Raw genomic sequence first — 21,780 nt, forward strand, 5'->3', positions numbered from 1 at the left:
GTTTACAATGAGACATAAATCTGTCAGGTTGGTATTCTCTCATATAAATAACAGAAGACATGGGTGTAAAGATCAGTAATAACTCATAACAATCATTTATTAATTTAAATGGTAGACAATGCTACCCCAAAGGCTGGATGCTCCAACTATGTAGAGAGTACAGGTACCTGTCTAAGGCAGAGGTTCATAAGGCCTGGACATGACATAAGCAACCAGTAATTCTTAGTTGATGTTCATCCATTCTCATACAAGTATATAACTTGCCCATGGGATTTTAGTTTGTTAACTTTTATTTTTAATTTTTTTTTAAATTTTTATTTATTTATGATAGTCACAGAGAGAGAGAGAGAGAGAGGCAGAGACACAGGCAGAGGGAGAAGCAGGCTCCATGCACCGGGAGCCTGACGTGGGATTCGATCCCGGGTCTCCAGGATCGCGCCCTGGGCCAAAGGCAGGCGCTAAACCACTGCGCCACCCAGGGATCCCAGTTTGTTAACTTTTAAAGTATCCTATGTCCTGCTAGAAATATTCTCTCAGGACCTGCAACAAGAATGAAAAGCTTCCTATCTACTCCCTGGGCAGATATTTTATATATTTCACTTGCTGACATGTTCACAATTGCAGAATGATACTGGACATTTTAATCTGTAATTACTCCTCATTATCCAGTTACTCTTTAGATACTTTTGAATTTAGCCTTGAGCCAAACTGAAATGTAGGTTCATTCCTGTAAGACACCTGGCCTGTGTGCGAGCTATTTTCCTGCTTGGCTTCCATTGCTTCCCTTTCAGCCATCAGAATTGTTAAATAAACCACAGTTACTGACTCTTTTAAAAAGTCTTCCCTTGCATGGCTGCACATTCATACCACTCAGAGACACTTAGGGATGTAAAAAGAATGGTGATTATAAGTGGGGAGGAAATTAGGGTAAGTGATTTGTAGCTGGAGAATAAAGAACTTCAGCCAGTCAAACTTCAAGAACTCCTGAGCAAGTCTGTCATTGAAATGGTTTTAAAATGATGTTTGCTGTTAACATCTTGCTTTTCTTATTCCATATTCACTTTAGCAACTACTTTTTAAGAGAATTTTATCCTTTATTTACTTTTTCTTTAGGCCTTAGTCCAATAAACTGGAGCAGGATTTATGTCAAATTATTTCATATCTTGTCCTAATTTATGTTAGAGAATGACAACAATGTTAGAAAAAGCAAGTTCTATGGTACCTGGTACGTCTCATTAATCAAAGTAGAAGCTCTGCAACTCCCTGACATTTGACTTTTTCAGTACTCTGTGAAGTGCTCTGTGATATGCAAAGTGGGGTAAGGTGAAGAATGTTAATTAAAAGAACCTGCAAAGCAAAATATAGGTTATTCATCTCAATTGAGAGAGAAAGTCAAAAGGTATTTTTAAACCATTGGATACAATAGGATGCTTAACAATTGTTTATTATATCAAGATATCTTAGTGAATACTTGATATTGTCAGCCCAGCACACCTTTCCCAAGATCTTTCTCTTTCCCAGACCATGGTGAATGTGAGGGATGACCTTATATTTCATCATTCAAAATGACATTTTTGAGAATATAAGGAATGCTGTTCATGATCCCATGATGAAATAGGCATAGGCATCCATTATTTCAGGCAAAACTGAATGTATGATTTGCCTGGAAATATAAGGTCCATTGTAGTCCTCTAAGTTTGGTTTCTTTCCTTTTTTTAAAGATTTTATTTATTTATTTGTAAGAGATAGAGAGAGTGTAACCACAAGTAGATGGAGGGGCAGAGGGAGAAACAGACTCCCTGCTGAGCAGAGAGCCTGATACAGGGCTCAGGCCAGGGACCCTGCAATCATGACCTGAGCTGAAGACAGACGCTTAACCAAATGGACCACCCAGGTGTCCCTAAGTTTTAGTTTCTTGACACATGTTAGATCAAGAAGTTCCTCAACCAGTTTGGGACAGAGAGAGCTAGAAGGGAACTGCACTCTGATGGATAGAGTTAATATCCAACTATGCCAGTCTGAAATGCTAATAGAAAGGGAATGAAAATGAAACCTTTAGAGGGAAGAGCAAACAAACAAAAAACAGACCATAACAGAGATGAGCAAATTGAGAAAAGACTGCTTCCTATGTTCTTCAAGTCCAAGTGAATACCAGCTCTTTCCATGGTTGTGTTTTCTAAACCCTCATTTGATCCTTGTTTTCTTTTTCTATAATAGTTTGTGATTACTGTCATGTGTAACCAGAATGATCTAAATAAAAATATGATTAAATGATTTCTGTAACACAAAATATATTTTCTTTTAAATAATCACATAGCAGTACTGAAGATAAGAATTATAATTCCCTATTATAATATACCATACTGATGGGAAAACTAAAACTTGAGGATAGTAGTTGATCTAACACTATATCATGGCTTATTGATAGGTATCAAGCATTTATACACTTTCTTTTGGTCTCATGATGCATGAGCTCTCACTTTCACTTTTTTAAATAATAAAAATAATACTCCGGGGGTTGCAAAATAGTTTGAAAATATGATCTTGGTTAGAGAAATGTAGGGCCATTTCATACCCAGTGCCTAATTTAGCCCAAGAATTAAAACCTGTCATGAATTAAAAAAAAAAAAAGAAATATAGAAAAAAAAGGAAAGAAGAGAAGAGAAGGGAAGAGAAGAGAAAGAAGAGAAGAGAAGAGAAGAGAAGAGAAGAGAAGAGAAGAGAAAGAAGAGAAAAGAAGAGAAAAAAAGAAAACAGAGAACAAGAAAGAAATGTAGATAGAACTATCTACCTCCTCTCTCCCTCCTACTCTCTATCCCCTTCGATCCTCTCGAGCTCCCCTTCTCCTCTCCTACTCCCCTCCCCTCTCCCCTCCTCTCCTCACCCTCCCCCTATCCCTACTCCCAGAGAGAAGAGAAAAAAAGAAAAAAGAAAAATTGTGTCATGAATTCTTGATTCTTCCCAGGGAATGTAAGGTCAATAAATAGTCCACTGCTTGTGGTATGAAGTTGTAATTGCTCAAGAAATTTTTCACATGTAGTTATTTATTGAATCAAAACCTAATTAAATTTTGTACACTTTGAAAGTTAATGTTGGGAGAATATTTCCTACTGATCATTGTTTTCATATATGACACGGAGATGCTAAATTGGGAACACCAAGCACAAAAAGTAAACTATGTCTTGAAAACCAAAAAGAGAGGTTGACAAAATCAATAATATTTGAAACTAGATATAAGTGCCTAGGAAAATAGCATCTGTGGGGATTAAAGTGGGAGGATTAAGGAAAACATATCCCCTGCAGTTTGTATGCTTTGTGGCTCCTCTTAAAAATATGAAGTCAATATAGAGATTAATAGACTTAAGGGGTTAGAGGGACTTCCAGCAAATTTCAAAGTCATTTTTTAGAACAACTCAATTTTCCTTGATATTCTTGTAATAGGAAAAAAATAGGACAATATTATATCAGATTTTTGATGAGAAAGACAGCATCATCAAAGTAATTAAAAACATACCTCACCTTCTTTAATTTTAAACAAGTGCATATACATGAATAATAGACTTACAGATTGCATTTCTAAAAGTGTTTGATGGTAGAAAATGTAATTTTTATCCATACAACTAAAATTGTTACTAGTTACATTTGAAATTGAACCATCGATTCATTTTTATGAGCAAGAGTTAATATTAAAATAGAGAAATAATCAGGACAAAGACCATGTCTTATTTATATATCTATTTTCAGTCTCCACCAGAACCTGGAAAATAGATCATGCTTAATAAATATTCAGGAATGAATAAGGTTATAAGTTCTATGTCAGGGATCCCTGGGTGGCGCAGCGGTTTGGCGCCTGCCTTTGGCCCAGGGCGCGATCCTGGAGACCCGGGATCGAATCCCACATCGGGCTCCCGGTGCATGGAGCCTGCTTCTCCCTCTGCCTATGTCTCTGCCTCTCTCTCTCTGTGTGTGACTATCATGAATAAATAAATAAAATCTTTAAAAAAAAAAAAAAAGTTCTATGTCAGTTTTAAAGTTCTTAATGCTATTTATGGATGTGACTTAAGATCAATATATTTAATATTAATTTTAAATGTAATACCAGAAGAATGTAATGAGTGAAACAGTGGTTTTCAATTTAACTGTGCACTAAAATTACTTAGGCAAATTTTATAATATTGACAAGGGCCCACTTTGAGAGATTGTGATTCAGTCGTCTTTGATGGAGCAAGGATATCATTTAATTTTTTAAAGCTTTTTTGGGTGTTTTTACTTTCTATCAACCAATTAATAATTCAAATTTTCAAAAGAAAAAGATCTGTGTTCACTTTTCCAAAAGTGTCCTTTACCTACTATATGGTTTTCAGAAGTCAATTAAGCTTTCCAAATTTCATTCTGCAATCATAACATAGAATAATAATGTATTAAATACAAAAAGTTCTTGAAATGTTGTTGCTGCTGTTACTATTGCCACTATTATTTCCAATATTATTATAAGAATATATATTCAGAGGTACCTGGGTGGCTCAATCAAGGCTAAGCTTCTGACTCTTGATTTTGGGTCAGATCATGATCTCAGGGCTGTGAAATGGAGCCCTGTGTGAGGCTCTGTGCTCAGTGGGGAGTCTCTTTCTCTATTTCAATAAATGAAAATAAATCCTTTAAAAAAGATATATATTTTCCTTATTTACATAGCTGCTTCCTGATTATCCTTCATATTTCAATGCAAAGTTCCTTTAGAGAGAAGCTTCTCTAACAATCATTTTCAAGGCAGAATTCACTCTCCATCTCAGGTGAATCATTGCTTATCACTCTTTATTTAATTTATTAAAACTTTTACCCATCCTGTTTAGTTGCTTTTTCTCCATCCCTCTCTCTTTCAAACTATATAAGCATCAGTAAAACAGAAACTGAGTCTCTATTATTGACCCAAAGTCTACAATGTCTAGTAGAGTCCCTGGCACATTATAAGTGCTGAGTAAATATTTATTGAACACTGGCTTAGCAAGGTTACATGCACAGATCCCATAGGTTGACCTGAGAGATAAGAAGTTTTAATATTAATATGTTGTAGATATGTTTAATTTTTTAATTGCTAATTTTCTTTTTTTTTTTAATTTATTTATGACAGTCACAGAGAGAGAGAGAGAGAGAGAGAAGAGGCAGAGACACAGGCAGAGGGAGAAGCTGGCTCCATGCACCGGGAACCTGACGTGGGATTCGATCCCGGGTCTCCAGGATCGTGCCCTGGGCCAAAGGCAGGCGCCAAACCTGCTGTGCCACCCAGGGATCCCTGATAGCTAATATTCATAGCTGTTGATACAGCAGTTGAACGAGCAATTAGTGCTATTTTGTATAGGTGGGCAATTTGTTAGTGCCAAAGAGGTAAGGAAGAAACAAAGAGAAATTGCACTTCAATAAATTGGGCATAATGCCTCCTTAAGATTTGATTTTAATTTGACTCTACCATCCCAATACAGGTTGGATAGGTCAACCAATGTAAAGAAAAAGACTAGATTCACATCCTTCCTCTATATTTATTTTGAATTTCCTTTTTCTGTTAAGTGATAAGATTATATTAGGTTTCTTTTGGAAGCCATATCACATACTGATTGGAATTTCCAGAGCATTTTGAAGACAAGAATTATCATGATAAATGTGAGATCTGCAGAAGAAACTGCCATGATAGAGTAACATCTTGCCTGGGAAATGATGATTTGCTGGTGAATTGTGCCATATATCAACAAATACTTGCAAAATTTTATCTCAATAGCTAAAATATCATGAAGAATTGAGCAGATGAATTTGCTTAAGAGTGCACTCCATCTCAATCATTTTATTGGAATTTTTCACCCAAATCTGTAAGAATACAGTTTTTATTTTTGACTAGAAAATTATGTAGTAAGGACAGTTATATGATTTTGATATTTATGTCTTGCTTTAGAAAGTAAAAATGTCTTGGGATCCCTGGGTGGCTCAGCGGTTTAACTCCTGCCTTTGGCCCAGGGAGCAATCCTGGAGTCCCAGGACTGAGTCCTGTGTTGGGCTCCCGGCATGGAGCCTGCTTCTCCCTCCTCCTGTGTCTCTGCCTCTCTCTCTCTCTGTCTCTCTCTCTCTCTGTATGTCTATCATAAATAAATAAATAAATAAATAAATAAATAAATAAATAAATCTTTAAAAAAAGAAAGTAAAAAGTCTTTAATGACAACAAATGATAATCATATAATTTTTGATCACAGAATATTTGAAACAAGCTCAAAGAGCAACAATTTTTAAAAAATAATTTAAGTATAACATTGAGTAAAAGTGAGTTTCATAAAAAAGAACTTCTTTCTCAATATAGAGAGGATAAATAATTTAAAGATGAGGATTGGGACAATAGTTAATTCCCCCAATCTCAAAGATGACAACAAAACACTAAATATGCTTAAGAAAAGATGTTTCTCTTGTTTATTTATATGTACAAAGAAAGGGTATGATGTGGTAAAATAAGGTACTTATTCATGGTAACATATTATGCATTATATTTTCCCATTACAAGAACAGAAATTGCATTTTATCATTCAGTGATTCATTCTTGAGGATGCGTTGGGAAAAGAAATAGACTCTCCAAGCATCAAATCTCATAGCTGATTTAAAATCATCACATTTTAGTTGTTAAAATATAATTCTGATATTTGTGACTTAAAATTTTCTAATAAACTTACCTAACCTCTCCCACTTTTTTTTTTTTTTTGTATTTTTATTACAGTAATTCTTGATAATTCCAAGTAACATGGTATGGCCAAATGTGAATCAAATAAATTACTGAGAAAACTAAAAAGGGGTGGTGGGGGTAGAGAACAGAAAAGTGAAGGAACCACAGTCCCTGCAAAGTGCAAAAAACAGACTGTCACACTAGAGCCCACACAGGAAGAGGAATGCCCATAGCAATTGGCTTCAAAAGTAGGAGGGCCCAAATTTTATGAGTTTTTGCAACCAGCAGGGATTAAAGCCTAGAGTTGTAAAGGTCAGAGTGCTTGGCTCTGGGAGAGCTCAATGGGGCTGCTCTTGAAGAAAAGGCAGGGCAAACAGCTCTGGGACTTACAGTATGGGAAGAGTGACCTGAAGAATGCCTGAGGAACACAGCGGAAATTTAGTTGCTCATCTAGGACCAAGTCCCAGAGAGGAAACATTCATGGAGAGATCCCTCTTGGACAAAAGGAACTGGCAGGTGCCACTTCCCTCCCTCACCCTTCAGCATGAACACAGAGCCACTTGCAGAACTGCACAGCACCAAGACTCCCTGCCTAACTAGCCTACAAAAGGGCCTCCTGCCTCCCACCCCTGCACTTTGGTGGAACTGTCATAGGTGCTTTCCTGTCATGGGTGCCTGAGTCCCAGTGCAGCAGGCCCACTCCTTCCCCAAGAGGATGGGCCTAAATCCCAGCCCACACTGTCACACTGTATTTCTCTAGCCATGAATTTGAGTTTCCTGAGATTACAGTTCCAGTGCAGTGGCAACAGGTCTTATTTGATAAGCAGATGAGAGCACACCTAGTTAAAATACACTACATTCAGCCAAGGGCCAAACACTCACTGCCCTTAACAAGCAAAGAGAGCCTCTGCAGAGGATGGTCTAAAGGTACAGTGGCCAGGACACAGCAGAAGAGTACACACAACACATACTGGAGATACTCACAGAAGCTCCAGGCCCTGGGGAGCAGGGGACACTAAACCGCAGGGCACTACAAGGCCTCTTCTTCAAAAGCCATTACCCTCAAAACCAGGAAACACAGCTGACTTTCCAAACACAGAGAAAAAGGGACAGAAATCTAAGCAAAACTCATATAATTAACATGCCTGATGGAGAATTTAAAGCAACGATCATAATGATACTCACTGGATTTGAGAAAAGTGTGGAGAGCATCAGTGAGACTCCTAACATGAAGATAAGAAATATCATAGCTGAGATAAAGGATTTAATAAATGAAATGAGAAACATGTTGATGGACTGAACATCAGGCTAGAATAAGCAGAGGAATGATTTAATGACCTAGAAGACAGAGCAATGGAAAGTAATCAAGCTGAACAAAAGAGAGGACAGAGAATTATGCAAAATAAGAATAGACTTAGGGAACTCAATGATTCCATAAAATATAATAGCATTTGTATTCTAGGAGTGATAGAAGAAGAGAGTGAAAAGGGGCAAAGAATTTATCTGAAGAAATAATAGCCAAAAATGTCCCTAATCTGGGGAAGGAGACAGATATTCAGACCCAGAGGTACACGGAACCCTCAACAAAATCAACAGAAGCAGATCCATACCAGACATATTATAATTAAAAATGGCAAAATATAGATAAGGAAAAATATTATAAGCTGCAAGACAAAAAGAAGACAGTTACATAAGACTATCAGTGGATTTTGAGCAGAAACTTGCCAAATCAAAAAGGTGTGGCATGATATATTTGAAGTGCTGACTGGGAAAATACCTGCAGCCAAGGATATTCTATAAATCAAGCTATCATTCAGAATAGAAGGAGAGATAGTTTCCCAGACAAACAAAAACTAAAGGAATTCATGACCACTAAACCATCCTGCAAAAAATATTAAGGTGGACTCTTTGAGTGCAAAGGAGAGACCAAAAATGACAAAGACAAAAAAGGATCAGAGAAAATCTCCAGAAACAACAACAAAACACATAATAAAATGATACAAATACATATCTATCAATAATTACTAGTTTTTAAAGATTTTATTTATTCATGAGAGACACATAGAGAGAGGCAGAGACACAGGCAGAGAGGCTGGCCCCATGCAGGGAACCCAATGCAGGACTCGATCCTGGGACTCCAGGATCATGCTCTGGGCTGAAGGCAGGTGCCAAACTGCTGAGCCACCCAGGGATCCCCTCAATAATTATTTTGAATATAAATGGACTAAACACTCCAATCAAAAGAGATAGAATGACAGAATGGATAAAAAAGCAAGACCTCATCTATGTGCTGGTGGCAGGAAACTCATTTTAGACTTAAAGACATGAAGATTGAAAGTGAGGGGTTAGAGAAACACTTATCATGCAAATGGATGTCAAAAGAAAGAGAAGCAATACTTATGTCAGACAAAATAGACTTTAAAACAAAGACTGTTATATGAGATAATGGACAGTATATAATAACAAAGGAGACAATCCAACAAGAAGATATAGCAATTATAAATATCTATTCACCCAACATGGGAGCACCCAAATACATAAATTAGTTAATAACAAAGATGAAGGAAGTAATTAATAAAAGCACAATAATAGTAGAGGACTTCAACATCCCACTTACATCAATGTGCAAATCATCTAAATAGAAAATCACCAAGGAATAGTGGCTTTGAAAGACTCACTGTACCAAAGGAACTTAACAGATACATTCAGAACATCCATCCTGAAACAGCATAATACGCATTCTTTTCAAGTGCACATGAAACCTTCTTCAGAAAAGTTCACATATTAGATTACAAAACAGACCTCAACAAATACAAAAGATTAAAATCATACCATGCATTTTTTCTGAGCACAATGCTATGAAACTATATAAGTCAACCACAAGAAAAAATTTGGACAGACCACAAATACATGGAAGTTAGCCAACATGCTACTAAACAATGAAAGGGTAAACCAGGAAACCAAAGAAGAAATTTAAAAAATACATGGAAACAAATGAAATTGAACACACAATGGTCCAAGACCTTTGGAACAAAGCAAAAGTGGTTCTAAGGGGAAAGTTCATAGCAATATTGGCCTACCTCAAGAAGCAAGAAAAATCTCAAATAAGCAACCTAATCTTCCACCTAAAGGCGCCAGAAAAAGAACAAACAAAACCTAAAGCCAACAGAAGGAAGAAAATGATAAAGATTAGGGCAGAAATAAATGATATAGAAAGTAAAAAACAAAAAGAAAAAACAGATCAATGAAACCAAGATTTGATTCTGTGAAAAACTTAATGAAATTGATAAAGCTTTTGCAGGACTTACCAAAAATAAAGGACTCAAATAAATAAAATCACAAATGAGATAGGATAAATAATCACCAACACCACAGATATACAAACAATTATAAAAGAATATTATGAAAAACTATATGTCAACAAATTGGACAACCTGAGGTACATGGATAAATTCCTACAAACATGTAAACTATCAAAACTGAAATGGGAAGGCATAGAAAACTTGAATAGACCAATAAACAGCAATGAAATTCAATAGGTAATCAAAAAACTCCCAACAAACAAAAGTCCAGGGCCAGATGTCTTCACAGGTAAATCCTACCACACATTTAAGGAAGAGTTAATACCTATTCTCAAACTATTCAAAACAGAAGGAGAAAGAAAAAGAAAATGAAGGAAAACTTCAAATTAATTCTATTGAGGCCAGCTTTATCCTGGTACCAAAAGCAGATGAAAACACTACGCAAAAAAAAGAAAGGTTAGGCCAATCTCCTTGATGAACATGGATGCAAAAATTCTGAATAAAATACTAGCAAATCCAAACCAAACAATACATTAAAAAAAAAATCATTCACCACGATCAACCCCATTTACAATTGCACCAAAAATAGTAGATATTTACGAATAAATCTAACCAAAGAAATGAAAGAAATGTACTCTAAAAACTACAAAACACTGATGAAAGAAAATGAAGATGAAAAACAATTGAAGACATTCTATGCTCACAGGTTAAGAGAACAAACACTATTAAAATATCTATACTACCCAAAACCATCTACAGATTTAATGCAATCCCTATCAAATACCAACAGCATTGGGGTACCTGGGTGGCTCAGTTGGTTAAGTATCTGACTTTTGATTTCAGCTCAGGTCATGATCTCAAGTTCTAAGGATCAAGCAGACTTCATGTTCAGCAGGGATTCTGCTTTTCTCCCTCTCCCTCCATCTCTCCCCCTTATGCACTCTCTCTCTCTCTCTCTAAAATAAATAAATAAATCTTAAAAAAAAATACAAGCACCATTTTTCACAGAACTCAAACAAAGAATCCTAAATTTTGTATGGATCCACAAAAGATCACAAATAGCCAAAGCCATCTTGAAGAAGAAAAGCAAAGCTGGAGGTATAATTTCCAACTCCAAGTTACATTATGAAGCTGTAGTAATTAAAATATACAATACTGGCACAAAAACAGACACCTAGAAAATCCAGAAATCAATCCACAATTTTACAGTCAATTAATCTTCCACAAAACATGAAAGAATATGGAATGCCTGGGTGGTTCAGTGGTTAAGTATTTGCCTTTGGCTCAGGGAGTGATCCTGGAGACCCAGGATCAAGTCCCACATCAGGCTCCCCGCATGGAGCCAGTTTCTCCCTCTGCCTATGTCTCTGCCTCTCTATCTCTCTGTGTATCTCATTAATAAATAAAATCTTTTTAAAAAAATGAAAGAATATCCAATAGGAAAAATACAGTTTCTTCAACAAATGGTGTTGGGAAATTTGGCAGCCAAGTACCAAAGGATGAAATTAAACCACTTTCTTACACCATACAAAAAAATAAATTTGAAATGGATGAAAGACCTAAATATGAGATCTGAGACCAAAAAAATCCTAGAGGAGACCACAGACAGTAACTTTTTTTTTACATCAGCCAAAGCAACTTCTTTCTAGATCAGTTTCTTGAGGCAAAGGAAAGAAAAGCAAAAATAAACTATTGGAGGAAAAATAAACTATTAGATTTCATCAAGATGAAAGTTTCTGCAGAATCAAGGAAACAATCAACAAAACTAAAAGGTAACCTATGGAATGGGAAACAATACTGCAAATGACACCCCAATAAAGGGTTAGTATCCAAAATATATTTAAAAACTTATAAAACTCAATATCCAAAAAGCAAATAATCCATTTAAAAATGTGCAGAAGACATGAACAGATATTTCTCCAAAGAAGACAAACAGATGGCCAACAGACACATGGAAAAATGCTCAACATCACTTATTATCAGGGAAATGCAAATCAAAACTATAAGATATTACCTCACACCTGTCAGAATGGCTAAAATCAATGACACAAGAAATAACAAGTGTTGGCAAGGATGTGGTAAAAAAAAAAAGGAACCCTCTTGCACTGTTAGTGGCAATGCAAACTGGTGCAGTTACTCTGAAAAACAGTATGGAGTTTCCTTAAAATGTTGAAAATAGAATTACCATATGATCCAGAAATTATACTACAAGCTATTTATCCAATGAATACAAAAAATACTAATTCAAATTGATTTATACACCCTGGTGTTTATAGCAGCACTATTTATAACAGCTAAATGATGGAAAGAGTCCAAATGTCCATTAGCTGATAAATGGATAAGAATAGGTATTATGTATATACACAATAGGATATTATTCAGCCATAAAAATAATGAAATCATCCCACTTGCAACAACATGGATGAAGCTAGAGAGTATTATGCTAAGTAGAATAAGTCATTCAGAGAAAGACAAATACAATACCATATCACTCGTTATGTGGAATATAGGAAACAAAACAAATGAGCAAAGGGAAAAAAAAAAGACAAACCAAGAGACAGATTTTTACCTACAGAGACCAAGCTGATTGTTACCAGAGGGGAGATAAGTGGGTGGATGGGAGAAATATGTGATAGGGATTAAGGAGTGCACTTGTCCTTAAGCAGTGGGTGATTAAAATAAAACTTAAACAAAAAGATTATTATTTTTGGTGACAGAAAGTCACCAAGATTATTTGAGCAATTACTTTTTGCAACTGGAAAAAAGTTTTTCTCATATAAAAATATAGAGATTTTGAAAGATAAAGAAATGTTTAAGCAACAAAATCAAACTTAACACTTAATCTCACTAATGGAAGATGGCCTGTCATGATATTTGCCTGAATTTATACTTGCTTATAAATATTAGCTTAATGTTGCAGTGTAAATATTCTCCATGACATTAAATAGTATTTAAAAATGATTTTAATGGGTAGTCAGTTTTTCATTTTATAAATGTATTTATTTACTTAGCCTTTTATTAAAGTAAATCCTAATTTATTTTTCAGCTTTTCACTTTTATAAATAATACTGTGATGAAAATCCTTGCATAAATCCTGTTAATAGTCCTCATTTCACAGAGAGGAGTTATGTATATGCTAGTTCCCTTATTGAGGCATGAATTCATTTCTAGAAAATGTGTTACCCAAGAATTAACTTATTTACATAATCAACATCTTTCTGAGGAAAAGTGGATCTTTGCTTTCTTTCAAAAAGGAAAATTTTGAGTAAGAAAATAAAAATTATACTTAATTTTGCCACTCTGGGATAACTAATACTAGTAATATGATGTCTTTCCATATACAAATATCTTTTTTACTTAATGTCAAAAATTGAACATTAAAATAGAATTAAGTAGACTCTAGAAATAGCATTTAATATATTCCATACCATTATTTATTTAACAGGACAGCAAATTTTATGACATCGGCTCTGAGTAACTAGGAAGTCTAAAAACAGTTCTGTCTATAAGTACGCGGATACAATAATTGCTCCAATCCCTCACTCCCTTTTCTTTGTTCCTACTATATTTTTCATCTTAATTTTCATTCATTGCCTTATCTTTCTCACTACACTATGAAATTTTTGAGTGGAGTTCTTGCAGTTTATTTATTATTTAAATGGTGCCCAATAAGTAAAAGTGTCTTGAATTTTAAAAAATAAAAACAAAAGCAAAAAAAAAATTTTGTCTTCACTCATATGTGACTCTAGTATTTAACTGATATAATTGTTTGCCAAAATTTGCTGTATAAAATGTTGAGATTAATTTTCTATTGGATTAGCACAATGAAAATATGTTATAGCTAAGTAACAAAATAGTATTTAAGAAGCCTGAAATCATTTAAATTAACCTAGAAATCCATCATATTTTTAATTTTAAAAACCTTTGAAGACATGAGCTTCTTTCATGAAGACTTTATACAAATAAAAATAAAAATTGAAAATTAAATCATATTGTTAAAGGCTATATTAAGGCCAGTAAAAATAAAGGCTTTTATTTTTTAAAAGTAAAACAAATAGCTATTAGAATATTTCACTCAAAGCCACAAAAATTAAAGGTTTTTTACAACTATGTAATGAAAAGATTTGTACCAGTACATGATAATAGTAATTTAATTTAAAAATGAAGTATATAATATCATGAAAACTGTTAACAATCATGTCTTTAAAAATTATTGTTGATAAAATGGACCAATGTAATTCCTGCTCTGTCCAATTACACACATTCATTTGATGTTATAGAGCTTTGAGATAATCTTGCATGGAGAATGTTTAAGTCTGGAAATATGTTGGAGGAACACAAATTCATTTTGGCTCATGAAGAAACATATTGCCATAATATGTATTTTTTGACACCCTTTCTCTCTTAATTTATTAATTTTATTTCTTGTTACTCTCCCTATATCTTTGTAGTGACTTTTCCACCACCCCAACCAATCATCCAATAAAGCTGTAGAAATACACTTTAAATATAGATAGTTGTATGGGAAAATTATGAAGTTGTATATTATTTGCATAGGATTAGCTCTTGGTATACACGAAAAAAGAATTTCTATAACTGAAACTAATTTCCACTGAAATTCCCTTTCTGTTTTGAACAGAAACTTAAGGTCATGTTGTTCAGGTGTTTTTGGTCAATCTTGATTTCACTCCCCTCTTTCTGGGTCTTAGGAGTTCCAGATGCCTCTATAGTGCATGCTGTCAATGTAACAAGGGCTGGGACATAAGGCAAGATATCCCTGGATTCTTCTTAAGTTGGACAAATTTCTGGGTGATTTAAGTAATATAATTCATTTTTATTGTGTCTATGCTTTTTTCTTCTCATCTCCCTAATTTTTCAGGGCTTCTTGTTTGTCCTCTGTATTCTGATGCATTGTATTCAGTTATATAGCTTCAAAAAATATTTCCCTAGACTTTCAGAAACTGTAAATAAGAAATCAGAATTTTAAGTAGATTTTTAAATGTCTTATTTTATTTATTGTGACCATGGAAAATTTTCCAGGCATTTATCTTTATCAAATATTGGAAAAATTTTAAAATATCCAGGGTGAATTTAAAGACATTAAAGATTAGAAAACCTACTTGCTGCTATGCTGTGTTCAAAAGACAATTTGGACAGATAATCTCAGCTTTATAGTTTCCCAGACTTGACTGTTTTAAATGAAATAAAGAATAGGGGAAGAATCATATCTAAAGAAGAGCAGGATAGGACTGACAGTTGCTCATTGTGAGCATGTTCATGGTCATGGTATCTTTTAAAATAAATGGAAAGAAAATATGTTGACATGACCTGACATCATGTTCACAGAACACATTAAAGAAAGCAGTGTTGAAACAAGTCCATGGTACTTATAGAGAAGACAGGTATTAGGGAGTAGTATTTTTAACATGATCCTTTTCACATCAAATGGAAACTTCAAATCATACTCAGTTGTGCTCCACGCTCTGATATTAGAAATTGTGCCTTCTCCTGGGAAAACTAATCAACATCAAACCCAGAAAGTTGTATTAAGTCTATACTTTCTGTTGAATATGTAGCTATAGTTCGGGAAGTTTGACTTCTTGCTCAACAATCTCAAGATTCACTAACAGAATTACTAGAACTATGGTACTCACAACTCTGCTCAGGGCTAAGTTCGATTCTGTTTGGTGAAATAGAGAGGGACGCTAACTTTCATAAGAACCATGACAACCGTAATGCCACGCTTAGGTCTCCATAATGTGAGAAATGATACTGAGAGCCCTACCACAAAATAATAATAGTTTAGAAGAATCAAGCTAGGTAGGAATGCCTGGGTGGGTCAGCGGTTAAGCATCTGCCTTTGGCTCAGGGCAAGATCCTGGAGTCCCAGGATTGAGACCCACATCGGGCTTCCTATCTGGAGCCTGTTTCTCCTTCTGCTTATCTCTCTGCCTCTCTCTGTGTATGTCTCATGAATAAATAAACAAAACCGTTTTTAAAAAAAATCAAGCTAGGTCTTTCAAGAGTTTCCTCATTGTATGTATTAATAACTGTCTTATTAAGTAGGCGTCCTAATTATAGAGTAGGTTGGAGCTCTTTCATGATGGCTTTCTGGCCTCCACAGATTGTAACCCAATTTGTATTCTCACATTTGTGATATAATATATGGCTCACCAATAGCTCATCAAACTTCCTGTCTTTAAGAAAATGGGGGACACCTGGGTGGTTGAGCATCTGTGTTTGTTTCAGAGCATGATCCTTGGGTCCTGGGATGGAGTCCCACAGCGAGCACTGCAGGGAGCCTGCTTCTCCCTTGGCCTATGTCTCTGCCTCTCTCTCTGTGTCTGTCATAAAAATAAATAAAATCTTATAAAAACAGAAAAGAAAATGGTGCAAGGTTACTATCGCATATCTTATTGTTGACCTTGCTATGAGACCAAAGGGAGAAGGGAGGAATTTTCATTGCTGCAAAACTAGGATGTATAATCCTAGTACTTATTAACACTGCTTCCCAGGTCACAGCAAATTGCCAACTAAATGATAAGGTTCTGGTCTTTGGCATGTCAGTAACTGAAATATCATAATATTAATGTTATTTTAATGTTTAAATAACATTAAAATAAGTATAATCAATCCCCCCAAAAAACTAAATTCCAAATCATGTACAAATTGATTTATAACCTATTCCCTCCCCCCAAATACCTATAAAAAATCTCTAAAAAAATAATCAAACTTAAATAATAGTTAAGTACATGCCTTAACAAGACTTGCTATTTCTGAATTAAAATAGGCATAGCAGGGATCCCTGGGTGGTGCAGCGGTTTGGCGCCTGCCTTTGGCCCAGGGCGCGATCCTGGAGACCCGGGATCGAATCCCACGTCGGGCTCCCGGTGCATGGAGCCTGCTTCTCCTTCTGCCTGTGTCTCTGCCTATCTCTCTCTCTCTGTGAGACTATCACAAAAATAAATAAATAAATAAATAAAATAAAAAAAAAATAGGCATAGCAATAGATTTGTTAAAAGAATGAGGTGGGGGAAGGCTACTTCTCAAAAAATGGGTCTGAGCAATTAGCGTGCTTCTGACAAATGACAACAAACTCTTCTGCACTTATATTATTGAGCTAGTCAAGATGATCTTCACACAGAAGTACACATTTCTGGCCATGATGTTATCAGGAAGTAGAATAAAAAAGCCCCTTCCATTTTATGATAAATGCAAATGTGAGCTCTCCATGTACTTCCTCAAATGGTAGCATGTTTTATTTCAAAAAAGTGGCTTTTTAAAAGCCACCACCTTATTTATGGTGTTTTGTTGTTATTGTTTTGTTTTTAGGTAAACCGGATTTCTTCCCTCTCTTGCGCATAATGAAATAATCAATTTAGGACCATAAGAGTCCTAGACTGAGGTAAACGGACAATGGCTTTTTAGCTCACTCTAAAAGTTATGGGGATGGAAAAACAATAGGATGACTTGCTTAAAAATTTAATCCTTGTCTCAAATGAAAAAATTTTAGAGGTTGGGTAGAAGATTTGTATTACACAAAACTCTCCCTTAAGAACAGGACACTTTATGGATCTCTCCATTCATTACATTCCTCCATGTGGAAAATAGGATCCCACAACCTCTTAATTCAGGTTGTACCTTTAAAGAAAAATTTCTCCCTCCAAAAGGTGGAAATTATGGCTTCAGGGCTAGTCATTGTCATTTCAAGGGATGAAACACAGGAACTGGATACAAATTATATAAGAGGGTAAAATCATGAAGATAGTCTAAGGAAACAGGAATAGTGACAGCCTTTTATTAGTAAAACTATCTGTGTTTTATAATAATGTCCTTGAGACTCCTTGGGAATCAACATATTTTGGACTCTCACTCTATTCAGACACCACCATAAAATCCATGTTCATTTTCAGTGCTTTAGTGAAGAAACACAATGGATCAGTGGCCCTGGAGCCAAAACAAACTTGGAAAGAGATGAAGATCAAACAAACACTATCTTTATGGTACAAATATGAATGTAAAAAGCAGAGCTTGAATGCTTTTGAGATATGAAAACTGTCTAGTAACTATCGACAAAAATCACACTTGAGAAGATAAGTTGCTCTTTCCTGGGAGCTGGAGATGCAGTCGAGTCTTGTTAGACTGCTTCCCAGAACCACTGCCAGTAGCATGACCTTCATGAAGTTCAAAACATTTTCTATACGTTGATAGGAAAAGAGAATTCCAAGTGAATCCAGCCTTCAGGTGGATATCCACACTTGTACTAACATTGCTTGAAAAATTGTCGAACCTACCAGCAATTAAATGGGACCTGGGATGTCTTGAGAGTTTGGTATATTGCTCACTCTCTCTAGATTACAGTCATTTAAGCACTAAGACTTAATCACATAGATAGAGGAAAGGAGATTTTTTTTGAAAGCTTGTTATTATTTACAGTGGACAGAAAATTTGAAATTTTCCTCTAAATATAATTGGACAATTAGCAGTCCAACTTTAGTCTTATGAAACCAGCTCAATGTAAAACTGTCTTTCTTGAGCTTACTAAGAGTTGTTCACTACTGTATGAGGGAGCTCATGGTTCATGACCTGATCCATACATTCATTTTGATACTACCTGGCTCACTTACTTTTTTCGATTAACAAGAGCCATGAGTTAAAAAAAAAAAAAATCAAAGCATATTTCTCAGCTGGGAGAAGAGAAAGAAAAAAACATCACACGTGGTGGATGCAGATATAATGTGAATCTTAACAGGTGGAAACATTTCTATTTAAATTATCTTTCAAAATTGATATATTAATACTCTCTAACCAAATGCTACAGTTATGTTGAACTCTCATTCCTGGAAGAGAAAAAACAGGCTAGAAAAAAAAATACAAAAAATGTGCAAAAAAGGATCATGGGGACTGAATATTCTATTAGGAGGCAGAGGTAGCTGGTGCCCCAGTGCTCACAAGGTACAGACAGAAGTAAGCCTGTGCTCGGAGGTACATTATGGCAGACTTAAAATATAAGCCATCTGTCCAAAAACCAAATGTTGAGAATTCAAAGTATTTTACTTCTGGTTCTCACAAAATTGATAATACTTTTTTTTTTCCCTAATGAAAAAGTAGTAAATATTCAATATAGTAAAGTTGAAAGAATGAATGTATAACTGAAGAAACCAAGGGAAATCTACAGATGAGAAGTAAAATGTCATAAATCTATAAACAAATGTGGGAACAGCACTAGGAGTGGAATCACTGGATTTTGTTTTGGTGAGGGTCTTGGGTGTTTATGATTATGAGGAAATCAGAAATAATACTATGTCCTGTAAGTACTATGCTGTTTGAAGACAAAACTGAGACTTTCTTCAGAGACTATAAAAGAATGAAGTAATTTCTGGCTACAAGTACAGTGATATGAAAACCAGGCTTGTTCATAAAGGTGAAAGGGACTGAGAAATACAGGCTTCCACTTATGGGTTGAAGAAGTCATGGGAATAAAAGGCACAGTGCAGGGAATATAGTCAATGATGTTGTAACAGCATTGTATGGTGACAGATGGTTGCTACACTTGAATTGAACATAGCAATCTGTAAGAAGTTGAATCACACCTGAAGCTAATGTAACATTGTATGGCAACTGTACTCAAATAAAAGAATTTTTTTTTTTTTTTTAAAGAGCAGGTTTGCTTGTGCTTGGGCTTTGGGGAAAGACTAAATCTCTCCCCCGATATAATGTTATCTTGAGTATCTGCTTTGCATCTGTTTACTGTTTGAAACTGTATATTCTGCAGGGTGTGTAACTTGAAAAACTAGCATAGAAAATACTAACATGTCTCCAAGGAGAAAATACAAAAATACTATGGAGAGACTGTCTGACAACTCAGGCAGCATGAGCTGAATATAGACCTAAGGAATATCTCACACTGAAGATTAGCTCAGAAAAAAAAACAAAAAAAAAACTAAAATTCACGAGGAAACAATTAACCATGAGTGACAATCAGCAAATATTTTGAGTGGAATGAGTCACACTTTAATGACTTAAGATAATTGAAAATAGAAATTTTCTTGAAAAAGTAAGATACACAAGTTTACAATAATGAAAGATGTAAATAAATATATCAAATGGAAAGATCAAAGTTTATGAAAAAATTGTCAAATTTGAAATAATAAAGAAATGGAACTTCTGGATGTAAAAAAATTAAGTTAAAAAATTAATGGATAAGGTAAATATTGAATTAAACAAAGTTAACAAAGAATCCATAAACTGAGAGATAATTTGGAAATATGTCAAAAAGGTACAGCTGAGAAACATGCAGAGTTGCAAAATACGAATGCAAGATTAAGAGATATTCAAAATATGTCTAAAATAATTTCAGCTAGAAAGAATAAAGAAAAAATACAGAAAAAAATTCAGATTCATAATGACTGGACTTGGTGGCTACAGCCAGGGCAGCGAGGGGGTCACCGAAGTGCTCCAATTCTCGCGGCTGTACAGGGATTGAACCGCCACCATGTCAAGCCGAAGGGCAAAGACCAAGACCACCAAGAAGCACCCTCAGCGCACAACATCCAATGTATTTGCCATGTTTGACCAGTCACAGATTCAGGAGTTCAAAGAGGCCTTCAACATGATTGATCAGAACAGAGATGGTTTCATTGACTTGGAAGATTTGCATGATATGCTTGCCTCCCTAGGGAAAGATCCAACCACTGAGTATCTGGATGCCATGATGAATGAGGCTCCTGGACCCATAAATTTTGCCATGTTTCTCACGATGTTTGGTGAAAAGTTAAACGGCACAGATCCGGAAGATGTCATCAGAAATGCTTTTGCTTGCTTTGATGAAGAAGCAACTGGCACCATCCAGGAAGATTACCTGAGAGAGCTGCTGACAACCACGGGAGACCGGTTTACAGATGAGGAGATGGATGAGCTGTACAGGGACGCACCTGTCGACAAGAAGGGGAATTTCAATTACATTGAGTTCACACGCAACCTTAAACACGATGCAAAAGACAAAGATGACTGAAAAGACCTTCAAATTCCAGCCAAACTTCCTTATTGCCACTTTGGGTATTTCTGAGACTTTCTCTTAGAGTCTGTTGCACGCCCTTAGCTTTGCAGCTTTTGCCTTTCTTGTATTTATTCTCAGCCATTTGGGGCACATGCATCTCTATAATCAGACGGGAAATGGGACTTTTTATGATTTTCAGAATAGAAAATAGGGCAATTTAACTTACCAGCTCCCCTCCCCAAAATAACTGCAGTCTGCACAGAGTCAGTATATTTTTTTCAGAGAAAGTTATTCACTCAATTTTTTCTGAACCATAATTAAACTTTATGATAAAAAAAAGAATTATAATGACTGAGGCTTATAAAAACATAATGGTTCAAAAAGCATAAAATAACACCAAGAGATGATAAAGTAAATTCAAATGAAGTTATATCACGATGAAAATGCACCTCTCCCCCTCAAAAAAAAAAAAAAAAATACAACACAGAGAAAAATCTTTAAGTTAGGGGAAAAAATAGATTATTTATCAAGAAGGAATTTTTTTTTTAGCAATAGCATTAATAAAGGCCAGAGGATATTACCTTCTAAGTACTATGTGAAAATAACTTATAATGAATAATGGCTGACCCAGATAAGTATCAATTCAAGACTAAGGCATATGGAAGGGAATGTTTGATATAAAAGATTTCATTTACATTCATAGAGTTATAAAATAACTAATGAATTACATAGTTCATTAGATTTAAATTGAACCCAGTGGGAAATATGAGTCAGGGAAAAACTAA

At 35.2% G+C, this 21,780-nt stretch overlaps 1 pseudogene; it reads left to right on the forward strand.

Annotated features, from left to right (window-relative positions):
- The first annotated feature begins 20,463 nt into the window (after positions 1-20,463).
- On the forward strand, positions 20,464-21,184 carry LOC485516 (annotated as a pseudogene).
- Positions 21,185-21,780: the final 596 nt, after the last annotated feature.

This window comes from Canis lupus, chromosome 22 (assembly GCF_011100685.1).
Source record: "Canis lupus familiaris isolate Mischka breed German Shepherd chromosome 22, alternate assembly UU_Cfam_GSD_1.0, whole genome shotgun sequence".
NCBI classification, from domain to species: domain Eukaryota; kingdom Metazoa; phylum Chordata; class Mammalia; order Carnivora; family Canidae; genus Canis; species Canis lupus.